General features: G+C 48.8%; 1 protein-coding gene across 1 annotated transcript in view; it reads right to left on the bottom strand.

Annotated features, from left to right (window-relative positions):
* The window catches only part of CNTFR (ciliary neurotrophic factor receptor), a 421,418-nt gene that overhangs the window by 315,522 nt on the left and 83,601 nt on the right, over nt 1-22,295 (bottom strand). The window contains exon 2 of the mRNA XM_083403130.1: nt 10,518-10,627. The gene's annotated coding sequence lies outside the window, so the exon portion shown is untranslated. The remainder of the gene's footprint in view (nt 1-10,517; nt 10,628-22,295) is intronic.

The raw sequence follows: 22,295 nt of genomic DNA, 5'->3' as shown, positions 1-22,295 counted from the left end.
CAGGGCTGCCTTCAGGTGTCTTCCAAATGTCAGGTAGTTATTTTTCTCTTTGACATCTGGTTGGAGGGCGTTCCACAGGGCAGGCGCCACCACTGAGAAGGCCCTCTGCCCAGGTTCCCAGTAACCTCACTTCTCGCAATGATGGAACCGCCAGAAGGTCCTTGGAGCTGGACCTCAGTGTCAGGGCTGAACAATGAGGGTGGAGACGCTTCTTCAGGTATACTGGGTCAAGGCCATTTGGGGCTTTCAAGGCCAGCATCAACACTTTGGTCTTTTTTTTTTTTTGTTAAATCATTTTTATTAATTTCCCAATAAAAAACATCCAGTTAACATATCAAATCATAACCCAATTAAAATAAGAACTAAAATAACAAAGGCCAAATTATAATTATTAATTTTACGGGACTTCCCATAGTCTGGACCTTGAAGCATAGCTCCAAATCTCAATCCTGCTTCTCCTCGTTGTTTCCATATTTCCACACCTCAGTTTTAATGTTTTTAAGTTCTCCGTCCCTGGCTCTCCAATTCTCAATCATGTCAGACATCATATATCCTTACAGCTTTGTGTGTGTGTGTGTGTGTGTGTGTGTGTGTGTGTATTCGCACTGACACTTTGAATTGTGCTCAGAAACGTACTGCGAGCCAATGTAGGTCTTTCAAGACCGGTGTTATGCATTCAACGATGATTTAGCATTGACCATGGTTATCTGCAAGGCTTCTTCTCAGCTTCTCACGTTCCCTTTCATGAAGATGTGAAACGAATTAGAATGATACTACAGTGGAACCTCGGCTCCCGAATGCTTTGGGAGTTGAACATTCCGGCTCCTGAACGAACGAAAACCATAAGTAATTGTTCCGGTTTTTGAATGTTCTTTGGAAGCTGAACGCCCAGCCTGGCTTCCACAGCTTCTGATTGGCTACAGGAAGCTGCTGCAGCCAATCAGAAGCCGCGCCTTGGTTCCTGAACTGTTTCAGGAACTGAACAGACTCCCAGAATGGATTAAGTTCAGGAACCGAGGTTCCACTGTATAGAAATTTGTGCGGGAAGTTTGCGCTGGCTGAGGCTTGAAGACGTGGCACCAGGTTGACAAAAGTTGTTCTACAACGTTGAGAAAGAGAAAAGCCCACCTCCACTCAGCCTTTCCTTGCCACCCACCCACAAAACTCTTGTTCCTATTTTACTTGGACCCCTTTTTTGGTGTGGTGGTGGGGGTTTATCAGTGGATCAGAGCACAGCTGCCATGCCTTGCCAGGGCTCAAAGACTGGAATGGTTGCGGTATTATTATTTTTTATTTTTTTAATGGGCCAGATCATATGCTTTATTAAGCAAGATCTAAATCATTCCTGCCCTGCCAGGGCCCTTTGGTATGCGCCAGCCATTAAACACACAATTAGCTTGCATTTACAAATCTGTAAAAACTGCTCTGGCCGCCCATTCCTCAGCCACTGCTTTGAGAGGGGTGGGGGAAGAGAATTATTTCTCCCTCCAGCTGAGCCCATCCTGCACTGTTGTCTCATTAGCAGAGCCTGCTTCAACCAGCTAGATCCATTTCTTTCCCCAAATTTAAGTCCCAGGAAAAGTGGGGGCATTTGCCGCTCTGCCGCTGTTTAAATTTGCTTCCACTCAAGACCCTAATGAGCAGGGAGAGGAGCCGGTGAGCTCCGCAGAATCGTTTCAGCATGAATATTTTTTTGACAACCAACTTCTCTCCATGCCATGTCACAGGCAGGCGAGGTATCAAACTGCTCTTCTCACAACCTCTGACTTGGCACATAAAGGCTTTCGGTTTCTCCGTTTGGACATTTCACATAGATCAGAATAGATTAGAACCCCCCTGTAATGCAGGAATGAATATGCCTGCCACCTTGGCGTTTACAACACCATGCTCTAGCCAGCTGAGCTATCCATGAAGCCCACCAGCTTATAGCCATCTTCAGCTATCTCAAGGGCTGTCCTGTCAGGTGTGCGTGCAGGAGCCAGGCCCTGTGACCAGTAGGACTCTGCAGTATTGGGGCCTTCCTAAGTTTGTTCTGGAGAGGCAAGGTGTGGCCACACAGGTGAGGCCAATTGGTAACTCACAGCACCTGGTGGCAAGAGCTGGGAAGGGATATAAGGTCAGCATTTCCTTTCGGCTCTTTGCCACAGCAACACGTTCCCTGCCTTATTGCATTTGGTTCCTTGACTCCTTGATCCTCGGACCCCTGACTGCGTGCCTCCTTGCTTGCTGACCCTCGGACCATTGGCTTCTTGACTCACGGCTCTCTGACCCTCGGACTCTTGGCTTCCTGACTCCTGGCTTCTGGACTCCCATTCCTGCTCCCACCCCACCATCTTGCCCCCGGTTCGGACATCCCCAGCCGGGACTTCGATCGCCCGTGAACCGGACCGTGACATGTCCTATGGGAGGGGGAGCAAGCTTGTTTTCTCCTGTTCCAGAGGGTAGGACTCGAACCCATGGCTTCTGCTGCTCCAGAGGGGAGGAGGACATGAACCAATGGATTCAAATGACAAGAAAGGAGATTCCAACTCAGGGACAGCTGTTCAACAGTAGAATGGACTCCCTTGGAAGGTGCTGGACTCTCCTTCATCGGAGATTTTAAAGCAGATATTGGGTGGCCATCGTTCATGGATGGTTTCGCTGTGATTCCTACATTGCAAGGGGTTGGACTAGATGGTCCTTCAAGGTCCCTTAAAACTCTACAGTTCAATAAGTCTATGATGGAGAAGGATTCAGAAAGGGACATTCAAACTGACATCAACCCCTTAGGATGTATAGGGATGAGAACTAGAGTATGCACATTTTGGTTTTGACACATAGTCAGCTCCAACACCAACCAAACGGTGGTTTCTGCGAACCACAATTTAGCATCGCCATCATGGTTTGAGCTTCCAGGCAAGGAGAAGGAGGGGGTAATGGTAAAAAGGTAAAGGACGCCTGGATGGTTAAGCCCAGTCAAAGGCAACTATGGGTTGCGGCGCTCATCTCGCTTTCAGGCCAAGGGAGCCAGCGTTTGTCCACAGACAGCTTTCTGGGTCATGTGGCCATCAGGACTAAACTGCTTCTGGCACACGGAGGACCGTGACGGAAACCAGAGCACACAGAAACGCCATTTACCTTCCTGCCGGAGCTGTACCTATTTATCTATTTGCACTGGTGTGCTTTCGAACTGCTAGGTTGGCAGGGGCTGGGACAGAGCAACGGGAGCTCACAAGGTTGCGGAGATTCGAACCACCAACCTTCCTATCAGCAAGCCCAAGAGGCTTAGTGGTTTAGAGAACAGCGCCACCTTTGTCCCCTAGAAAGAAGAGGGGACCCCTCACAAGTTCCACCTCCATCCAAGGATTACCAGGGTCGTCCTCCTACCATCAGCCTGGCAACTTTCCTTTCCTAGACCTCTGGAACAGGGGTAGCCAACACAGTGCTCACCAGATGCTGTTGTGCTCCATCCTCCCTGGCCACTGGTCGTGCTGGCCAGGACTAGGACGATGGGACACCACCAACCTTGATGGCTTTGAAAGAGGATTAGACAAATTCATGGCTACTAGTGATGACTAGTAAGATACTAGACAGCATCTTAAAAAGCAGAGACATCACCTTGCCAACAAAGGTCCGTATAGTTAAAGCTATGGTTTTCCCAGTAGTGATGTATGGAAGTGAGAGCTGGACCATAAAGAAGGCTGATGGCCGAAGAATTGATGCTTTTGAATTTTGGTGCTGGAGGAGACTCTTGAGAGTCCCACGGAGATCCAACCTCTCCATTCTGAAGGAAATCAGCCCTGAGTGCTCACTGGAAGGACAGATCCTGAAGCTGAGGCTCCAAGACTTTGGCCACCTCATGAGAAGAGAAGACTCCCTGGAAAAGACCCTGATGCTGGGAAAGAGGGAGGGCACAAGGAGAAGGGGACGACAGAGGACGAGATGGTGGGACAGTGTTCTCGAAGCTACCAGCTTGAGTTTGACCAAACTGCGGGAGGCAGTGGAAGACAGGAGGGCCTGGCGTGCTCTGGTCCAGGGGGTCACAAAGAGGCGGGCACGACTAAACGAATAAACAACAACAACAAGGCAGCTCCGGGGAATTTCTTATACACACAGGACTGGGAAGCCGCCGTGCCGCATCCAATGGCCCAGATGTAGAACTTTGGCGTGCTCTGGTCCAAGGGGTCATGAACAGTCGGACACGACTAAACGACTCAACAACAGCAACAACAACAGTGATGATGGCTCTGCTCTGCATCTGAAGGGGAGGGGAGGGGCTCCTGTGTTCAAATCCTGCTTGCTCAAATCCCATGGGCATCTTGTTGGCCACTCTGAGGAAAGGATGCCATTGATGGGCCACTGGCCTGATTCAGAATGTTCCTCTTCTCTTCTTAAGTCAATGAGAAGTTTTGTTTCTCAGAGAACATGCAAGGGCAGCTCATTCTGCTGAGCCAGGCAGGGAGGAGAAAGCAGCCCCACTTAACTGTTAGCATGTGGGCAGAGAGAGCCATCATAAACTCTTTTTTCTCCCTCCGCTCCTGTCTGTTTTGCTCTGGGCCACTAATCCAATTGAGCCGGGCTCCGAGCTCGTAACAAAAGCTACGAGACATTTGTCAGATCTCTCGACTAGACCCGTGGCTAATTTTACAACGTTAATTTATCTTAGCATATTATATCGCTTTAATTTTGTCCCTCTGGATCCCATTACCACCGCCGTACCTTGTAGCCGGCGTGTAACGGTAATTGCCATTATTAGCAGCGTTCCGTGGGCTGGAGCAGCTCCGCAAATAAAGGGAGCAAGGAAAAACGGGGAGTCACCAGGTCGGCGGGGGCTCCGTGTGAGGAAAAAGGAGGAGGAAAGCAAATAACTCCGGGGCTGAGATGGGGGGAATTGTAAGGTCACCGTAGCGCAGGATTAAATGGGAGGTAACCGGGGTAGTAAAGCCTCAGAAGAGGAAAGGGAAAATCATCAGGGAGAGAGGAACATAGGAAGCTGCATGGTAGAGAATCATAAAATCACACAGATCTAGAGCCAGAAGCAGCATTCAAATTCCACCAGGTGCATTTTGCACCTGTCTGTCGGCTACTCGCAACCAAGTGAGGATGCGCAGGTGCCAGAATGGTGCATGACATCTCTGCCATCTGGAGGTGAATGCCTGGGGATCCCTGGATCTTGCCTGTTTTCACACATAGCAACACATCCCGTAGGGATGCGGGTGGTGCTGTGGGTTAAACCACAGAGCCTAGGACTTGCCGATCAGAAGGTTGGCTGTTCGAATCCCCGTGACAGGGTGAGCTCCCGTTGCTCGGTCCCAGCTCCTGCCAACCTAGCAGTTCGAAAGCACGTCAAAGTGCAAGTAGATAAATAGGTACCGCTCCGGTGGGAAGGTAAACGGTGTTTCTGTGTGCTGCTCTGGTTCCCCAGAAGCGGCTTAGTCCTGCTGGCCACATGACCCAGAAGCTGGACGCTGGCTCCCTCGGCCAATAAAGCGAGATGAGCGCCGCAACCCCAGAGTCAGTCACGACTGGACATAATGGTCAGGGGTCTCTTTACCTTTTTAACACATCCCATAGAATTCTATCAGTTATATTTCATCTGCACAATCAGAACGGATTTCAGGAACCAAAACGTCGTATTGAAAAAAAACAATTTTTTAGCCGCCTGGCCCCAAAAGATAGATAAGATAAACTTTATTCGCATTAGCCAACCACCATAGCAACATAAAACAAGAAATATATACAAATTAAATATATACAAATAAAAAAGACAGCAATGGGTAAAAAGAGGAATCAAATGACCAAGATTATGGTTCAAATAGTGGCCCTTAATCTCATTGCACCCTCGATAAACTTAGCAACCTTTGCTATTGTCTGATCATTTTGCTGGCCCCAAAATGGCATCTAGGCCTTCCATTTTGGCAACCACAACCCTGGTTTAAGGAGCAAATTGGCACCTAGCTTATATATCTGGCCAGAAGGGACCTCAAGAGTCATCTACTCCAACCCCCCACAATGCGGGAATCTCAGCTAAAGTATCTATTTGATAGCAAGCTAGATAAGAGAAACGGCTACCCAGTCCGTCGCATGAGCTCAATGGAGTCCCAAGGAGACCAACCCTGAAAGAGATACCTGTTCCTTACAATGAGCCCTGGGGTGCCCAGTCTGACCCCCCCCCCCCACACACACATCACAAGTCCCCATGCTACCTGCCCAAAAGGGGGCCAAAAGCAGAAAGATCAGCTCATGTGTTTGACACCTTTTGCAGGTAGTTCAAAAGCAAATGCTGGCGTGCCTTTTGACCATGAGTAGGCAAACTAAGGCCCAGGGGCCGGATCCGGCCCAATCACCTTCTCAATCCGGCCCACAGACGGTCTGGGAATCAGCATGTTTTTACCTGAGTAGAATGTGTGCTTTTATTTAAAATGCATCTCTGGGTTATTTGTAGGGCATAGGAATCTGTTCCTTTTTAAAGATATATATATAGTCCGGCCCCCCACAAGGTCTCAGGGACAGTGGAGTTTGCTGACCCCTGCTTTTGACGGACATTCGCTGGACTAGACGCTGTTGTTTGGCCAGAGATTTGGGGGCGAAGAGACAGAAGAGCAGTCACACATGTCTCTGCATCTTGGTCTTAAACAAACATGAAAGCCTTTCTCTCTGAATCCTACAAGCAGGCAAGTCCAGCCTAAAATGTCAAGCTTGCTGACAGAAGAAGCCTCTGCTGTTCACACCTCTGGTGCTGCTCAAGCGAGGCAGCAATGAGATCGAAAGCACAAGAGAGAATCAGAGTCAGAAGGGACCCCAAGAGTCATCTAGTCTATCCCCCTGCAATGCAGGAATCCCAGCTAAAGCATCCCTGAAAGATGACCATCCAACCTCTGCTTTAAGAGCCCTCCTACTAAAAAATCCAGCAGTGAGTAGTTCCTCCACCTTCAGGGGCTTATGTGGGGGTAAGACCAAAAGTGAGAGGAGGCCTTCTCTGTGGGGGCCCCCAAGCTGAGAAATTCCCTCCCCACAGAGGTGTGTTTGGCACCTTCATTGTACAGTTTCCAGAGGATACGTAAGACAGATTTCTTTGTCCCAGCCTTGGACACTTGAGGTGCATGTTTTAAGGCTCGTTTTCTATGGTTGTAAGTTGTTTCAAACTGTTTTCAATGTTTGCATATTTTATTGATTTCATGAACTCTATATATACACCGTTTATAATTGTTTAAAAAAACTTAAAGTGGCTGTGTTTCATTGTTGCTTTAATGTTGTAACTTGCCCTGGGACGTTAGAATGAAGGGCAGATAATTAAGGAACAAGAACAATTTAACATCAGCAACAACACCTTGGCAGGTGTATTACGCAAGAGGGGGAAATCAGGATCGAATATGTGGGCTGACCGTCATACATACAACAAAATGCACAAAATAAAAACGGGGAAAGCAGAGATTGGGAATTTAGAGGGTGCCTTCAGAAACAATGCAAAGTTAAGACTGGAGAGATTAGATGACCCGCTTGTGTCCAGATGTGCATTTTTGCAACCATCCCATCCTACAGCCTTAGGACCATCTATGACTTGCTGGATAGATCCATCTTTTCAAGCCAGGAGGGATGCCCTTTCTGTAACCCCAGCTGGGTCTGGGCTGAGGACCACAACTGCTCTCACCCGTCCCTCTCTTGATATTTCCCAGTTATTGACTATATAATCTCAGGGGTGATGCACTTGGATTTAATAAAATCTCTCCAGGGATTCTAAAGAGACTTACAGAACGACGATGGCCTTTTGGGTGAAAAAGGAAATGTCAATCATTTACCTGAAAAAGAGGCAGAACCACTCAAAACGAAATCAATCATGAGCGAAAACCTATTACAGATTAGAGCATCTCAAAAACAAAAACAAAATTCAAATCCATCGGTTTGAATCCCACAACAATGAAATTTCCATTTCCCCCTTTTGGTGGCAAAGAATCATTTCCTTGCCTTGCATTATGCAGGCTTCAGATAGATTCTCAAACAGCATCCAAGCATAAGCAAGAAACAATCAGATAAAATTCAGATGAGCCTTCCTAGAATCACTTCAAAGTCCCCATGGGATCCTCGGCTGACTCATTACTTTCGCATCTCGGTCCCTCCAAAGCGATGACATCAGACCGAGCTCAGATCACCCCCAGGCCTGGCGTAACGACATCAGCGCCATCCTGATGACACAGCTACTGCCTGTATCATTCATGACATCACCCTGGAAGACGAGATGCAGGAAGGAGCTCTCAGAGGAGCAAAGGAGAGATCAAAAGACACAAACACTCCTCTGAAGTCACTGCAACAAAGGACAGCACGAGTCACTCGCTTCCAATGCTAAGTCTGAAACGTGGGCTTCTGGGAGCTGGTCAGGTTGCAAAAACTATGAGAAATGTGCAGCCCTCCAGGAGCAGAATGGTGTAACACACACACACACAAACACACACACACGAGTCATTAGAAGTCTTTGCAATTATACTGGATATTATATATATATTACCCCATTCTCCTTTCTTAAGGAGTCCAGGATAGCAAACAGGGACGGATTTGGGCTTGATGAGGCCCTCAGCTACTGAAGGTAATGGGGCCCTTTATATGTCCAGCTGTCCTTTGTCAACAGCAAATTGTCGCTGTTTTTTTTTGTGTTGAATATATGCTACATGGTAATTTATGGACCTAATAGGTATCTATATCTAAAGCCATTTGCACATAAGAAAATATGTATTTTATCAAAGTAATTGTTGAACTGGATACGACTAAGAAGAAGTATCCAGGTTTTTTTCCTTTAATTTTTTTTGGGGCCCCCAAGAGAGTGGGACCCTAAGCTATAGCTTGTTTAGCTTATACGTAAATCCAGCGCTGATGGAGAACAACAATAACAACATCACAAAAATGATTCCAGTACAGATGCGGATTGGGAAAGATCTGCACTTTGCAGGATCATTGGAAGAGGAAGGTCTTGAGCAGAAAAGGCAGCAGAGACAGCCACTGCCTAATATTCAGGGGAGGGTATTCCAAAGGGCAGGGGCCACAACACTAAAAGCCCGATTCCTACATTGTGGGGAATGGACCTGCTGATAAGATTGCCCTGCAGGAGGAGCTCAATGGTGATCCGTCAGGTACAGAAGAGGTGAAATGGTCTTCCAGGTATCCTGATCCTAAGCCATTTAGGGCTGTGGTTCCCAATTTTTTGGGAGTTACTGCCAAATTAGTTGCATAAGCTCATCCCCATTGCCCTTTCCTTACCCGGCTCTACAAAAAGCATTGTTCAGAACAGCGGTTTTCACGACCCACTAAGGATGATAATAACGCAATAAAATTCAAGGCGCTAACAATTAATTGCATGTTTATTCAAAATCCAAATAAAACTGTTGAGTTTAATTAATGGAACAAAGCTGATGTCCTTGATCCAGGGGTACCAGCTTTTCAGAATCTGATTGTCATTTATACCTCTAGCACCCCCCCCCCTTGCTGTTTAAAGCCCCCCTAGATCATTCCACCCCAGAGGGAGGTGCTGCCCACTTGTATAAGGTTTTATCCATCAAAAGGAGCACCTTCAACTTAGCTGGGTAGCTTACTGGCAGCCACTGCAACATGGGAGAACATGCTGGCACCAGGCCAGTTGGCAGACCCACTCTGCTGCATTACAAAGATGTTTGCAAATGTGGCATGAAGGCTGGCAACATGAACCCAGCCATGTGGGAATCTGTTGCAGACGACTCACAGTGCCTGGAAGACAGGCAGTCGAGTCGTGCCTCCATAGCACATGCATCCTGCCCTCTGGGAGGAGCAAAGTGAAAAGAAACACACTGGTGCATCTGCAACAACACAGCTGGACGCTTTCACCTGTCCCAGCCGCAACCAAACATGTCTGTCTCTCTCATACTGGTCTCTACAGCAGGCGCTGCAACCATCCAACAGTTTGGTTTCACCACTGTCTACCAGGACGGGCAGATGCTAGCCGGCCAACTATCGTGCCCCATTGAGCAGCTTCCAAACCAACCTTAAGGGCAGCCCCACAAAGAGCACATTGCAGGAATCCAGCCCAGAGCTTGCCGGCATATGGACAACAGCAGTCAGGCCATCTTGGCCCAGACACAGCTGTAGCAGCTTTACCTGCGAGAGCTGGGAAAAGGCACTCCTAGCCACTAGGGTCACCTGCAGCTGTAGCGGCGCAAAGATAGAGCCAGGAGCACACCGGACTCCTCTTTCTGGGGGAGTCCAACCCCATCCAAAGCAGGCAATTGATCAGTTACCTGGACCTGGGAACCAGCTGCCTCCATCTTGCCAGGATTCAGAGCTTGCTGGGCCCACCAGAAGGCAGAAGAAACTCAGCGTGCGTTTGGCATCATCAAGGGAAGTCTCTGTGCCAAGAACGTGCCAACGGACAGAGCAAGCGGCGAAGCTGCAATAATTTTCACCCGTCACCAAACTACTTGAGGACCACCCAAATGTAGCCTGCAGGCGCTTCCTGAGCAGTAACCTCCATGAACACAGAATAAACGTGCATTGGTCTCTGGTCAAGAGACCCTTACCTCTCAGGTGTTGCAGGCAGCAAGGTGTGGTCCAAATTGCTCATCCAACTCCTCTCAGCTTCTCCACGCTTTCCCTGTTCTGGGGTCTCGCCTTTGAAATCCAGGGCTTCCTGCCAAGATAAAAGCAGGTGTCGAGTCAGGTGAAATCACAGGAAATCTTTGCACCCCCTTTTCTGCTGTTAGTGTTGCTAAGTTCCACCCCTGGGCTGCTCTCCGCCCCGTGCAAAATGCTTTGCAAAAAAGAGACCGTTTGCCACCTTTTTTTCTTGCCTCGCTCAGCGTCCAGAAAGGCCAAAAACATCCAGCCTTTCCAGATGCTGAGCAAATGTGAGTGATTTCTCTACGTGGCAGGCATCTGTACATGCTGCTTTGAAGTTCCACTCTGCTGGGAGTGCGGCAGAGCAGTTAGAGTGCGGGACTAGGACCTGGGAGATCTGGGTTCGAATCCCCCACTTGAAGCTTGCTGGGTGTGGCCTTCAGCCAGCCGCTGCCTCTCAACTTAATCTACCTCTCAGGGTTGTTGTGGGGACTGAAAGAGGAGGGGGAGAACCACGTACGCCACCTTGAGCTGCTTGGAGAAAAAGGTGGTATACAAATGCAATATATAAATACATGCAAGCCTGTGTGTGGTTCAATTATTTCACTACAACCCCGTGAGACAGGCCTGGCTGTAGGATGTTTGCTACCTTAGCAAGCATGAGGGGTAATACAGGATTCAAACATTAGTCTTCCGCACCCAAGTAAGAAGATGGCCATGTCAGGGATAAGAGAAAAGACAAGTCTTGAAGGTGAACGAAAACAAATTTATTCAGCTGAGAACATTTTGGTTAAAGTTGAAAAATGAAAAGCGTTATCACTTTCCAGACTCCCCTCCCCCGCAAGTATTCCAAGCACCATAGCCAAGCATATCTTAACCCCCTTTACGACCTTCCTGCAAGGAAGGCTGCCGTTCTTCCAAGGATTAAGCCTGCCAATTGCTCTTCAGAGGGAACCCATCAATACTATCTCATCGCTATGTTTTGGCGCTGGCAGGCTTTTGGTCTCTGCAGAAGACGCCCGTCGTGCAAGTCTGCTCAACGTGGTTGGCATTACTGTTGAAAAACAGGTTCCTAAGGGAGCTCCGGTCCGTATATGGTTTCCCCAGTAGTGATGTATGGAAGTGAGAGCTGGAACATAAAGAAGGCTGATCGCCAAAGAATGGATGCTTTTGAATTATGGTGCTGGAGGAGACTCTTGAGAGTCCCATGGACTGCAAGAAGATCCAACCTCTCCATTCTGAAGGAAATAAGCCCTGAGTGCTCACTGGAAGGACAGATCCTGAAGCTGAGGCTCCAAGACTTTGGCCACCTCATGAGAAGAGAAGACTCCCCGGAAAAGACCCTGATGTTGGGAAAGATGGAGGGCACAAGGAGAAGGGGACGACAGAGGACCAGATGGTGGGACAGTGTTCTGGAAGCTACCAGCATGAGTTTGACCAAACTGCGGGAGGCAGTGGAAGGCAGGAGTGCCTGGCGTGCTCTGGTCCAGGGGGTCACGAAGAGTCGGGCACAACTAAACGACTCAACAACAACAAGGCAGCTCCGGGGAATTTCTTATACACACAGGACTGGGAAGCCACCGTGCTGCATCCAATGGCCCAGATGTAGAACTTTGTCACAAAGTACTTGGCAACACGTGGGAGTCTTTGCATTGACTTCCAGCAGGTTGCTGGATCTGATCTTTCGAAGGCCCATTAAACAGGAGTAAATAAGGGAAACTCCCGCGCGGGCCTGATTGAGAAACTCATTTGCAAAGCTCTGGGAAATAATTGCAAAGTTTTCCTGGAGCTTGAAGGAGGGAGCGGTCCGTTTGTCACTGCGGCAGCCCATGCCGGGCGCCCATTCATCACGCTTGTCAGGTGTCAGCCACTGAAAAATTCAGCGGTGCCTTCCCCCCTCCCACCGGGCAGCCCATCATTCACAAGGCAGGCAGCGAGGATGCCTGGAGACCACCAGAGCAATGACTGACAAATGTGACAGAAAGCGCACACCTACACACAAAGCACCATTTGCACACAACTGCTCGCGGGCCTCGCTACATGACCCTTCTAGCATCCTGTTCTCACAGCGGCCAACCCAATGCCCATTATGGGAAACCCACAAGCAGGACAGCACACAGGATTATTATTATTATTATTATTATTATTATTATTATTATTATTATTACCCCACCCATCTGGCTCGGTTTCCCCAGCCACTCTGGGGGGCTGCCAACAGAATATTTAAAACACGATAAAACATTAAACATTAAAAACTTCCCTAAACAGGGCTGCCTTCAGATGTCTTCTAAAAGTCTGATAGTTGTTTATCTCTTTGACATTGACATCTGGTGGGAGGGCGTTCTGCACGGCGGGTGCCACCACCGAGAAGACCCTCTGCCTGATTCCCTGTAACTTGGCTTCTCGCAATGAGGGAACTGCCAAAAGGCCCTTGGTGCTAGATCTCAGTGTCCGGGCAGAACGATGGGGGTGGAGACGCTCCTTCGGGTATACTGGGTTGAGGCCATTTAAGGCTTTAAAGGTCAGCACCAACACTTTGAACTGTGCTTGGCAATGTACCGGGAACCAAGGTTGGACTTTCAGGACGGGGTTATATGGTCTCAGTGGCCGCTCCCAGTCACCAGACTAGTTGCCACAGGTTGAGTTTTTTCAGGTTACGGACCGCCGAAACCCGGATGTACCGGAGCGGGTTACTTCTGGGTTTCGGCAGTTGTGCATGTGCAGAAGTGCTAAGTCGTGCTTTGCGCATGCAGAGGAGCGCAGAATCACAACCCACGCATGCGCAGACACGGGTTGCGAACGTGCATTCCGCACGGATCACGTTCGCAACCTGAGACAGGCAGGCAGACATCCTCTTTAAGTTTCCCATTACAGGGCAAACAGCTTCTGGGGGGAGGGATCAACTTTTTTGCTTATTTCAGGAAGTGACGCTGACCCCGGTCGCCCCCCCCAAGTGGGCCGTTCATTCACCCCAGGTCACCTGGTGCAAGAGAGCATCTCTGTGACCCGACCAAGGACTGAGGGCACAGAGGGCAACGCTTGGTGGGTGCTCTTCAGCTCCTGAGCCCCCTGCCCTGCAAGCCCCCATCCCAATCTCTCCCCCCCCCCCCGCCTGTCTAGACAACTTTTTACTAGCTCAGGATAATCAAGCATTTAATCCAACAGCATATTTTTAGGGCGTCTTTTTTATATATAGGCACGTTTTATCTTGTCATTTTTCCCCCTTGTACCTTGATTGCTTTATAATTAATATTTTTATGTTGCAATATCCCCGTGTTTGTAAAAGGCTATTACCTTCTCCGAGGCTCCTATAGATGCACATGGTTATAAATCCGGGGGAATAAAAAAGTTAAAAGGTTTTAAAACCGGGAAGACTGACGCAGCCAGACTAACCTATCGGAGGCTGTTTTCCTGGCCCCTTCCCCTCCCAACAGAAATAAACCTCCGACAGAAGCAAGGAGGGAACCATCAAGGGCTAAATTGAGACACCAGCCGCCTCCCAGAATGAGACGCAAGAAGGAGCTTTGAGGCCTTGGCAAAACCAGGCGCTCAGGGACTGTACCTGTTCCCACACCTGTGGGAGCAGAGCCAGATTTGGGACAGCCCAGGAAGCTCCCCCACAGACGGCGCCAAGTCAAGGGGAGCTTCAATAGACAGGTCTTGGGACAGAAAGTCGCAACTCAGAAAGCCGTAGTCAGTACCAACTGCACCAAAAGGAACTACAGTGGCACCTCTGGTTGCGAACGGGATCCGTTCTGGAGCTCCGTTCGCAACATGAGCAGAACGCAACCCGCATCTGCACATGCGCGGGGCACGATTCGCCGCTTCTGCACATGACGTCATTTTGAGTGTCTGCACATGCGCGAGCGGCGAAACCCAGAAGTAACCCTTTCCGGTATTTCCGGGTTGCCGCGGGACGCAACCTGAAAAGATTTAACCTGAAGCAAACAAGAGGTATGGCTGTATTATGAAAATAAGAAATACCATATTGGCCAGAATATAAGCCAAACCGAATATAAGCCAAACCTTTCCAATTTGGCATCTTGAGAGAGGCTTGGGAGCCACGGACAGGATGGCTGCTGTTGCCCCACACTCCCGGGCTGCTCTCTGGGGGGTGGGGAAGTCACGCCGCTTTGCCAGCAGTCTCCCCCCCTTCCTTCCGATGACTTGGGGGAAGCTTGGGAGCAGCAGGCGGGCGGGCTGTGCGCCGTTGCCCTGTGGTCCTAGGCTGCTTCCTTGGCGGGGGGGAGGGGGGGAGCTGCGCCACTTCGCTGGCGGCATAAGATCGCGAATATAAGCCATACTTTAACTTTTCACAATCAGAATTTTGGGGGGGGACCCCACAGCTTATATTCAGGCCAATACGGTAATTAGGGAGGGGGCGCCAAATTTTGTCCTCCTTCGTGTTACCAACGTGGGTGGGGAGATGGATAGGAGAGGGTTGCTGCTCATCAACATGTTGCGAGTAGGTAGGCCCTGGGGATGAGCTGTATTCTGCATGGCCCCCATTTAGTCCAATCAGACCCAGGCTCAGGCAAGCAAGAAATTGGGTTGCGCACGTGTTCTTTCCCCCAAGCAATGTGAATTAAAGGAAAAGGGAGCAAGGCTATTTGCTGGAAACTTGTTTTGCAGAGGCGAGAAGACAGCAGCGGGGGCAGGGGGAAAGCAAGCACTGAACCCCCCTCTGATGGGTGGGTTGCACAAAACCGTGGAAACTGGCAATCTTCTTGCTCTGGACCGAATGGGCTTTGTCCAATCCATTTGAGGCTCTTCAAAAAAGGGCGATAACCCAAAAGGATGGAGCGACTCCCCTATGGAGAAAGCTTGAGACATTTGGGAGCTTTGGGTTTAGCGCAGCCTTGTTGAACTACAACTCCCATCACCCCTAGCTAGCAAGGCCAGAGCTCAGGAATGATGGGAGTTGTAGTCCAACATCTGGGGACCGACAGGTTGAGAACCACTGGTTTAGAGAGAAGGCAAATAAAGGGAGGCGGGTTATGATAGAAGTTTATAAAATGATACCTGGCCTGGAGAAAATGGGCAGAGGAAATTTTTTCTCCCTCTCTCGTAACACTAGAACTCACAGACGTTCCGGGAAGCTGAATGTTGGAAGATTACGGGGAGAGAAAACACACAGTTAAACTGTGGAACTCCCTCCCACAAGGGGCAGTCGAGGCCACAAGTCCAGGTGGCTTTAAAAAGGATGAAACAAATTCATTGAAGAGGAGAGGGCTCTCGAGGGCTGCTAGCCAAGATGGCAATGTTCTGCTTCCACAGTTGCTGGAAAACACAGGAGGCTCATACAACAAAAAATAATATTTAGAATATGGTGGACCCCATTGCGTATGTTTAAAAAGGGGTTATCTAAGGTATCTAACTGTTGGAGATGCAATAGGGATAGTGCTTCTCATATGTTTTTTCTCTGTCCTATATTGAAAAACTTTTGGCAGAAGGTAATCGAAACCATCAACAGAACTGTACGGAACAGGCTTACATTTACAGAGCAAACAATCCTCTTGAATTACATACCCAGCACACGGAACCTTACAAAAGGACAATATGAGTGGAATCTCCCTGCCCTGACCACGGCTAAAAGACTGATACTGATGAATTGGAAAAATAAAAATGCGGCGGCTCCCTTCTACGATTGAAGACTTATACAAACTCAGAACATATGAACAACTTGCATATAAACGCAGACTTGCCATGGACAAATTCAATGATATTTGGAATCCATTCTTACAAATACTGTAATAGGTTAAGATCTGGTGAAGTGCAATAACAGCATTGTAAAATATGCAGGTTTTTTTGGGGGGGGGTTCCCCCTCCCCCCTTGTTTTCCCATCTGCACAGATACGGTTTCTCTTTTACTTTTTTGTTTGTGTCTCACCATGTTTGGTGCACATATGGCTATGTACTTTTTGAACTTTCAATAAAGATGATAAAGGTAAAGGGTAAAGGGACCCCTGACCATTAGGTCCAATCATGGCCGACTCGGGGTTGCGGCGCTTATCTCGCTTAACTGCTAGGTTGGCAGGAGCAGGGACCGAGCAATGGGAGCTCACTCCGCTGTGGGGATTTGAACCACCAACCTTCTGATTGCCAAGTACTAGGCTCTGTGGTTTAACCCACAGCGCCACCCGCGTCCCCAATAAAGATGTTACCAAAAAGAAAAATGAGGGGAGAATGGCCTTCTGCTCAGGTTGTTCTTGGCCATCGTGAGAATAGCACGCTCATATCATTCCATTCTGCTCTCCAAAGAACTCTAGTACAAATGCGAGACCTTTTGTGGAACAGACCCAAGTCCCACCTAGTCTGGATTTGTTCCAACAGCTTGGAGGCCCAAAGCCCACCTCTGTTTGCCCCCAGATCTGATCCTCAAGAGGAACAAATTCCTGCATTGCCAGGGGTTGAACTAGATGACCCTTGGCTTCCCTCCCAACTCGAAGTCCTTCCTGAGGATGACATTTCTGCTTATCTACCTTGACTAATAGCCAGCCTGTGAGAAAGAACTAATTAGCAAGAAGGGTTGGACTGGGGAGACGACAGCGAAGAGTGTGCAGAATGGCCGCTTCCCTCCAAAGCAAACCAAATTAGTAAATATAAAGAGTTCCTCCTGGGGAAAAAGCATGCAACTTTGTCAATTAGACAAGTAATTACAAATTAAGGAGTGACGAGTACACGAGGATCGCGGCTTGTTCAGTAGCCAAAAGGCACAAAGGGGCTCTGTCGGAATTAACCCACACCCCTCCCCAACGCTACATACGTCCTAGCGGCAAGAAAATTGCTCTGGAAAACTTGGCACCGCACGAGGAAGCCGGAATATATCTTGCAACTCCCAGAGTCTGGCAGGCTGAAGGACTGCAGAGATGCCTGCCAACGCTGGTATCCTGGCTGTTGCAAAGAGGCTGCATTGGGAGACCCAGGCAGCTGCCTCGCCCGATAGCATCTCTGAGCAAGTGCAAGAGCCACGCAGGTCTGAGTCAGAGGGTGACTCGGTGTCACAAGCAAGGTCAAACGCCTCCTCGGCAGATCAGATGGGGATGACGGCAGGCTACGCCGACAGATGGCCTCACCGTTCCTTTCAGCCCAGGCCTGAGTCACAGGGACAGCGCAGGATCCAGAGGAGATGGGGGGAGGGTTGCTCCTTGGGAGGTCAGAGTGGCGATGGTTCCCTTGGGCCGCTTCGAAGCGCTGCTCTTCTCAACCAGGGTTTCAGGTAGCTGACCTCAGGCCCCTCTGCTGTCCACAGGGACGCAAGGCAAACATTCGCTAATGGCCCTATTTCGCTTTCCGGTGACGTGGCACCGACAGCGGCTACAGGATCCCCAAGTGCCAGATTTTGCCAAAATCCAAATTCGGAGCAGCACTGCTGCAGCTGCAGCCACTCCTGAACTTCAGGGTGCAAATGGGCAAGATGTGAAAGCGTCACACACATGCTTAGGTAAAATTCTACTACTGGAAGGAACCCACAGGTCATCTAACCCAACCCCACAATGATGCCAGGGCCATAATTGGTGGATGCTGTCCAGAATGCAAGGGGTTGAGGAAGAGAGTGCCAACGCATCAAAAAAGATCTGGGATGATTCTGGGAGGCTAGCCAGGATGTATTGCAGCAGAAGGGCTACAGGCAGTGTGACATAGTGGTTAGTGTTGGACTATGACACCTGGGAGGTAAAGGGACCCCTGACAATTAAGTCCAGTCACGAACAACTCTGGGGTTGCGGCGCTCATCTCACTTTACAGGCCAAGGGAGCCGGGGTTTGTCCGCTTCCTCAGACAGTTTTCTGGTTCATGTGGCCAGCATGACTAAGCTGCTTCTGGCAAAACTAGAGCAGCGCACGGAAACGCTCTTTACCTTCCCACTGGAGTGGTACCTATTTATCTACTTATACTTTTTGGCGTGCTTTCGAACTGCTAGGTTGGCAGGAGCTGGGACCAAGCTCAGCCATTAGGCCAGTCACTGCCGATCACCCTAACCTACCTGGCAGGGATGTTGTGTGGGTTAGATAGGGAAGGGGAGAACTGTGTATGCCACCTTGAGCTCCTTGGGCAAAACGGTGAGGTAGAAATGCCCGATATAAAATAATCACTTATTCATAATCATGGGACAATGTGGCAGTGGGGAGGGGAAGACCTCCCCATCCCCTGACATGAATGAAGTCTTTGTTCCGATAGTCCGAAACACTCCAGATTAGTAGAAGGAAACCTACACGACGTGTCACTTACCAAGAAAAGATACCAATGGTTGCATCTAGCATTAGTCCTTCTCAGAGTAGACCCACTGGAATTAATGGGTGTGCACTTGTTGGTCAGCTCCTCTGAACAGAACTTGGGCTGGATACAGTCACAGAATCATAGAATCATAGAATTGGAAGAGACCACAAGGGCCATCGAGTCCAACCCCCTGCCAAGCAGGAACCACCATCAGAGCACTCCTGACATATGGTTGTCAAGCCTCTGCTTAAAGACCTCCAAAGAAGGAGACTCCACCACACTCCTTGGCAGCAAATTCCACTGTCGAACAGCTCTTACTGTCAGGAAGTTCTTCCTAATGTTTAGGTGGAATCTTCTTTCTTGTAGTTTGGATCCATTGCTCCGTGTCCGCTTCTCTGGAGCAGCAGAAAACAACCTTTCTCCCTCCTCTATGTGACATCCTTTTATATATTTGAACATGGCTATCATATCACCCCTTAATCTCCTCTTCTCCAGGCTAAACATGCCCAGCTCCCTTAGCCGTTCCTCATAAGGCATCGTTTCCAGGCCTTTGACCATTTTGGTTGCCCTCCTCTGGACACGTTCCAGTTTGTCAGTGTCCTTCTTGAACTGTGATGCCCAGAACTGGACACAGTACTCCAGGTGAGGTCTGACCAGAGCAGAATACAGTGGCACTATTACTTCCCTTAATCTAGTCCCAGGTCCCTATCTTAACACAGGCGGAATCTTTTGCACGCAGGACGGGTTTGTCATTCATAAATTATTGGATTATCGAGCACAATTCCTCCTTCTGTTGGAATGCTCAAAAGAACGCTGCATGCAAGAAAATTTATACAAAACAGAAAATGACATAACAATGTAATATGTCTGCAATGCTTCACCAAACAGAATCAGATTAAAGGTAAAGCACAGATTAGGATCCAATCTTTGTCGTCATGAGATAAATATAAGACCAGGCATCTCTGAAACAAGTTTGAAAAAGGCACAGTTGTTATTTGTTGGCTCTTAAAAGTGATGTGTGTGTGTGTTGCTTTTGCCATTTCATCCACATGCTTGGGGAGGGGCTACCTTTGCCCCAGCCAGACCAACTGCAGGGAGAGAGGAAGGGGTTTGCAGAGACACCCCCCTGCCCAGCACACCAGCTCCATGGGGCAAGGTATGAACGAAATGCGCAAATGCCATTTACACAGCTCAATTTGCAGAGGCAAAAAATGTGTGTTTGACTTCCTGACTTCAAGGATGTGATTTTCACCTATGCACATAGGAAGGATTTGCCTGTCCCATCACTGCACACTAAACATGGGCCCAGCCTATCAGGTAAGCAGAGAGGACCTGGTCATCCAGCAAAGCGGACTGTTGGAAGACTCAGGACAGACCAAAAAATAATAATAATATTTCAGTCTACAGCAAGAAAGATGGAGTAACTTGGATGGCTTCACAGAACTACAGGCATGTAGACTTGGAAGAGACCCTGGGGGCCATCTAATACAACCCCCTGCAATGAAGGAATCACAACTAGATCGTATATGACAAGACAGCCATCCAACTTCTGCTTAGAAACCTCCAAGGAAGGAGAGTCCAGCACCTCCCAAGGGAGTCCGTTTTACTGTCAAACAGCTCTTAATTGGCAGAAAGCTTTTCCCGAAGTTTAGTCAGAATCTCCTTTCTTGCAAACTAAAGCCATTAGTTCAAGTCCTTTGCTCCAGAGCAGGAGAAAAGCTTGCTGCCCCTTCTGTGTGATAGCCATTTAGAAATCGCTATCGTATCTCCTCTCAGTCTCCTCTTTTCCAGGCTAAACATACCCAGCTCCTTCAACCATTCCTCATCAGGCTTGGTTTCCAGACCCTTGATCATCTTGGTCACCCTCATCTGCACACCTTCCAGCTTGTTAACATCCTCCTTAAATTGTGGTGCCCAGAATTGGACACAGTATTCCAGGTGTGGCCTGACCAAGGCAGAACAGAGTGGTACTATCGCTTCCCTTGACCTGGACACTAGACTTCTATTGATGCAGCCTAGAATAGCATTCACTTTTTTGCTGCTGCATCGCACTGTTGACTTAGGTGAAGCGTGTGGTTTATTCAAGACCCCTACATCCCTTCTGCATCCTTTTCAAAAGGGCACGGGTCTTAACATTTTGTCTATTGATGGCTACCAGTCACAGAAATTGCCAGGGTGAGTTGCAGTGTGATTCAGAAGACCATTTGCTCAGAATCCCAAGGCAGGAGAGGACTTAGGTTCTGCATGCTGGCTTCTCCTAGATATCTGGATGGCCGCTGGGAGAACAAAATGCTGGATTAGAAAGGTTTGGGGGGCTGACCCCATTTCTATTGTTCCTACAAAAAGGCAAAGCAAGACAAGAAAGAGTCATCCCTTCCTGGAAAACAGCTGGCACCTCAATAATCTGGGCAAGGGCAATCTTGCAAAAGTGCAACCATCATGAATGGCAACCAATGACAGCCTTGCCCTTCGTGAAGCTGTTTGATCCTTTTAAAGCCAACCAGTTTGCCAGCATCGCTATATATTGTGGTAGCAACTTCCACAGGTCAACTACACATCAGGTGAGGACCCCAACTTTCTTCCCCCCAAGGGGCAGTGCAAAGGAGGCCCACAGATTGACACCCATCTAAGCACTGGCCAGACTGACTCCTGTTTTGCTGGAGCTTTCAAAGTGCCTTTTGCACCATGAACTAGGATACCCTATGTCAGGAATGAGCCAGCTCCAAGCAAAGAATTGTAGCCAACTGCAGAAAGCAGCCAGAAACAGAGAGGCTCAGATATTGGAGAGCAGGCAGCTGCAGACTTCGGCTCTTTGACGAACCAGCTGATAAGGCAGTAGCTGAGAGCAGGCGGGAACACAGCCAAAGCTCGCAGGAAGCACAAAGAGGCATGAATAGACTCAGCCTCTCAGCACAGAAAGAGGTTGGAGCTGATCCACTAAGTCCGAAGAGTCGGTGAATGGGAGGGCTTCAAGACAGGAAGCAAAACAAGAGACATAAGAGTCGAAAGTTCAATATCTTCTGTCGTGGCTGGAAGGAGTCTTCAGATGGGTCATCTTGAGTAATGATGCTGGAGGCTTTGTCAAAGCTGTCCAGAGCTATCTGTTTGTTTTTGCAGTGAATCCTCCTTTTCAATTACCTACGCTTACTGTGTTATCAAGCAGGGAACCTGGACTCCCGACACCCTAACAGGGAGAAATCCAGCAGGCAATGTTTTTCCAGGGCTGCAGGAAAGAGAGGAGAGGAGGACGACTCACCTGCCCCACTTGAACTTGCCAAGCACCTGAGCAAACAAGCGAATGGAGGGCAGGAATCAAACCAATGACTTCAAGAAAGGAGATTCCTACTCAACATCAGGAAGAACTTTCTGTCAGCAAGAGCTGTTCCGACAGTGGGATGGTCTCCACTTGGGAAACTGCAGACTCTCCTTCCTTGGAGGTTTTTAATCAGAGTTTGGAGGACCATCTGTCATGGAAACTGTAGCTGAGATTTCTTACATTGCGGGGGGTTGGACTAGATGACCCT

The sequence above is a fragment of the Podarcis tiliguerta genome (genome assembly GCF_965153285.1).
Source record: "Podarcis tiliguerta genome assembly, chromosome: 11".
Taxonomy (NCBI): domain Eukaryota; kingdom Metazoa; phylum Chordata; class Lepidosauria; order Squamata; family Lacertidae; genus Podarcis; species Podarcis tiliguerta.
This window is presented reverse-complemented; position numbering and strand designations above follow the sequence as displayed.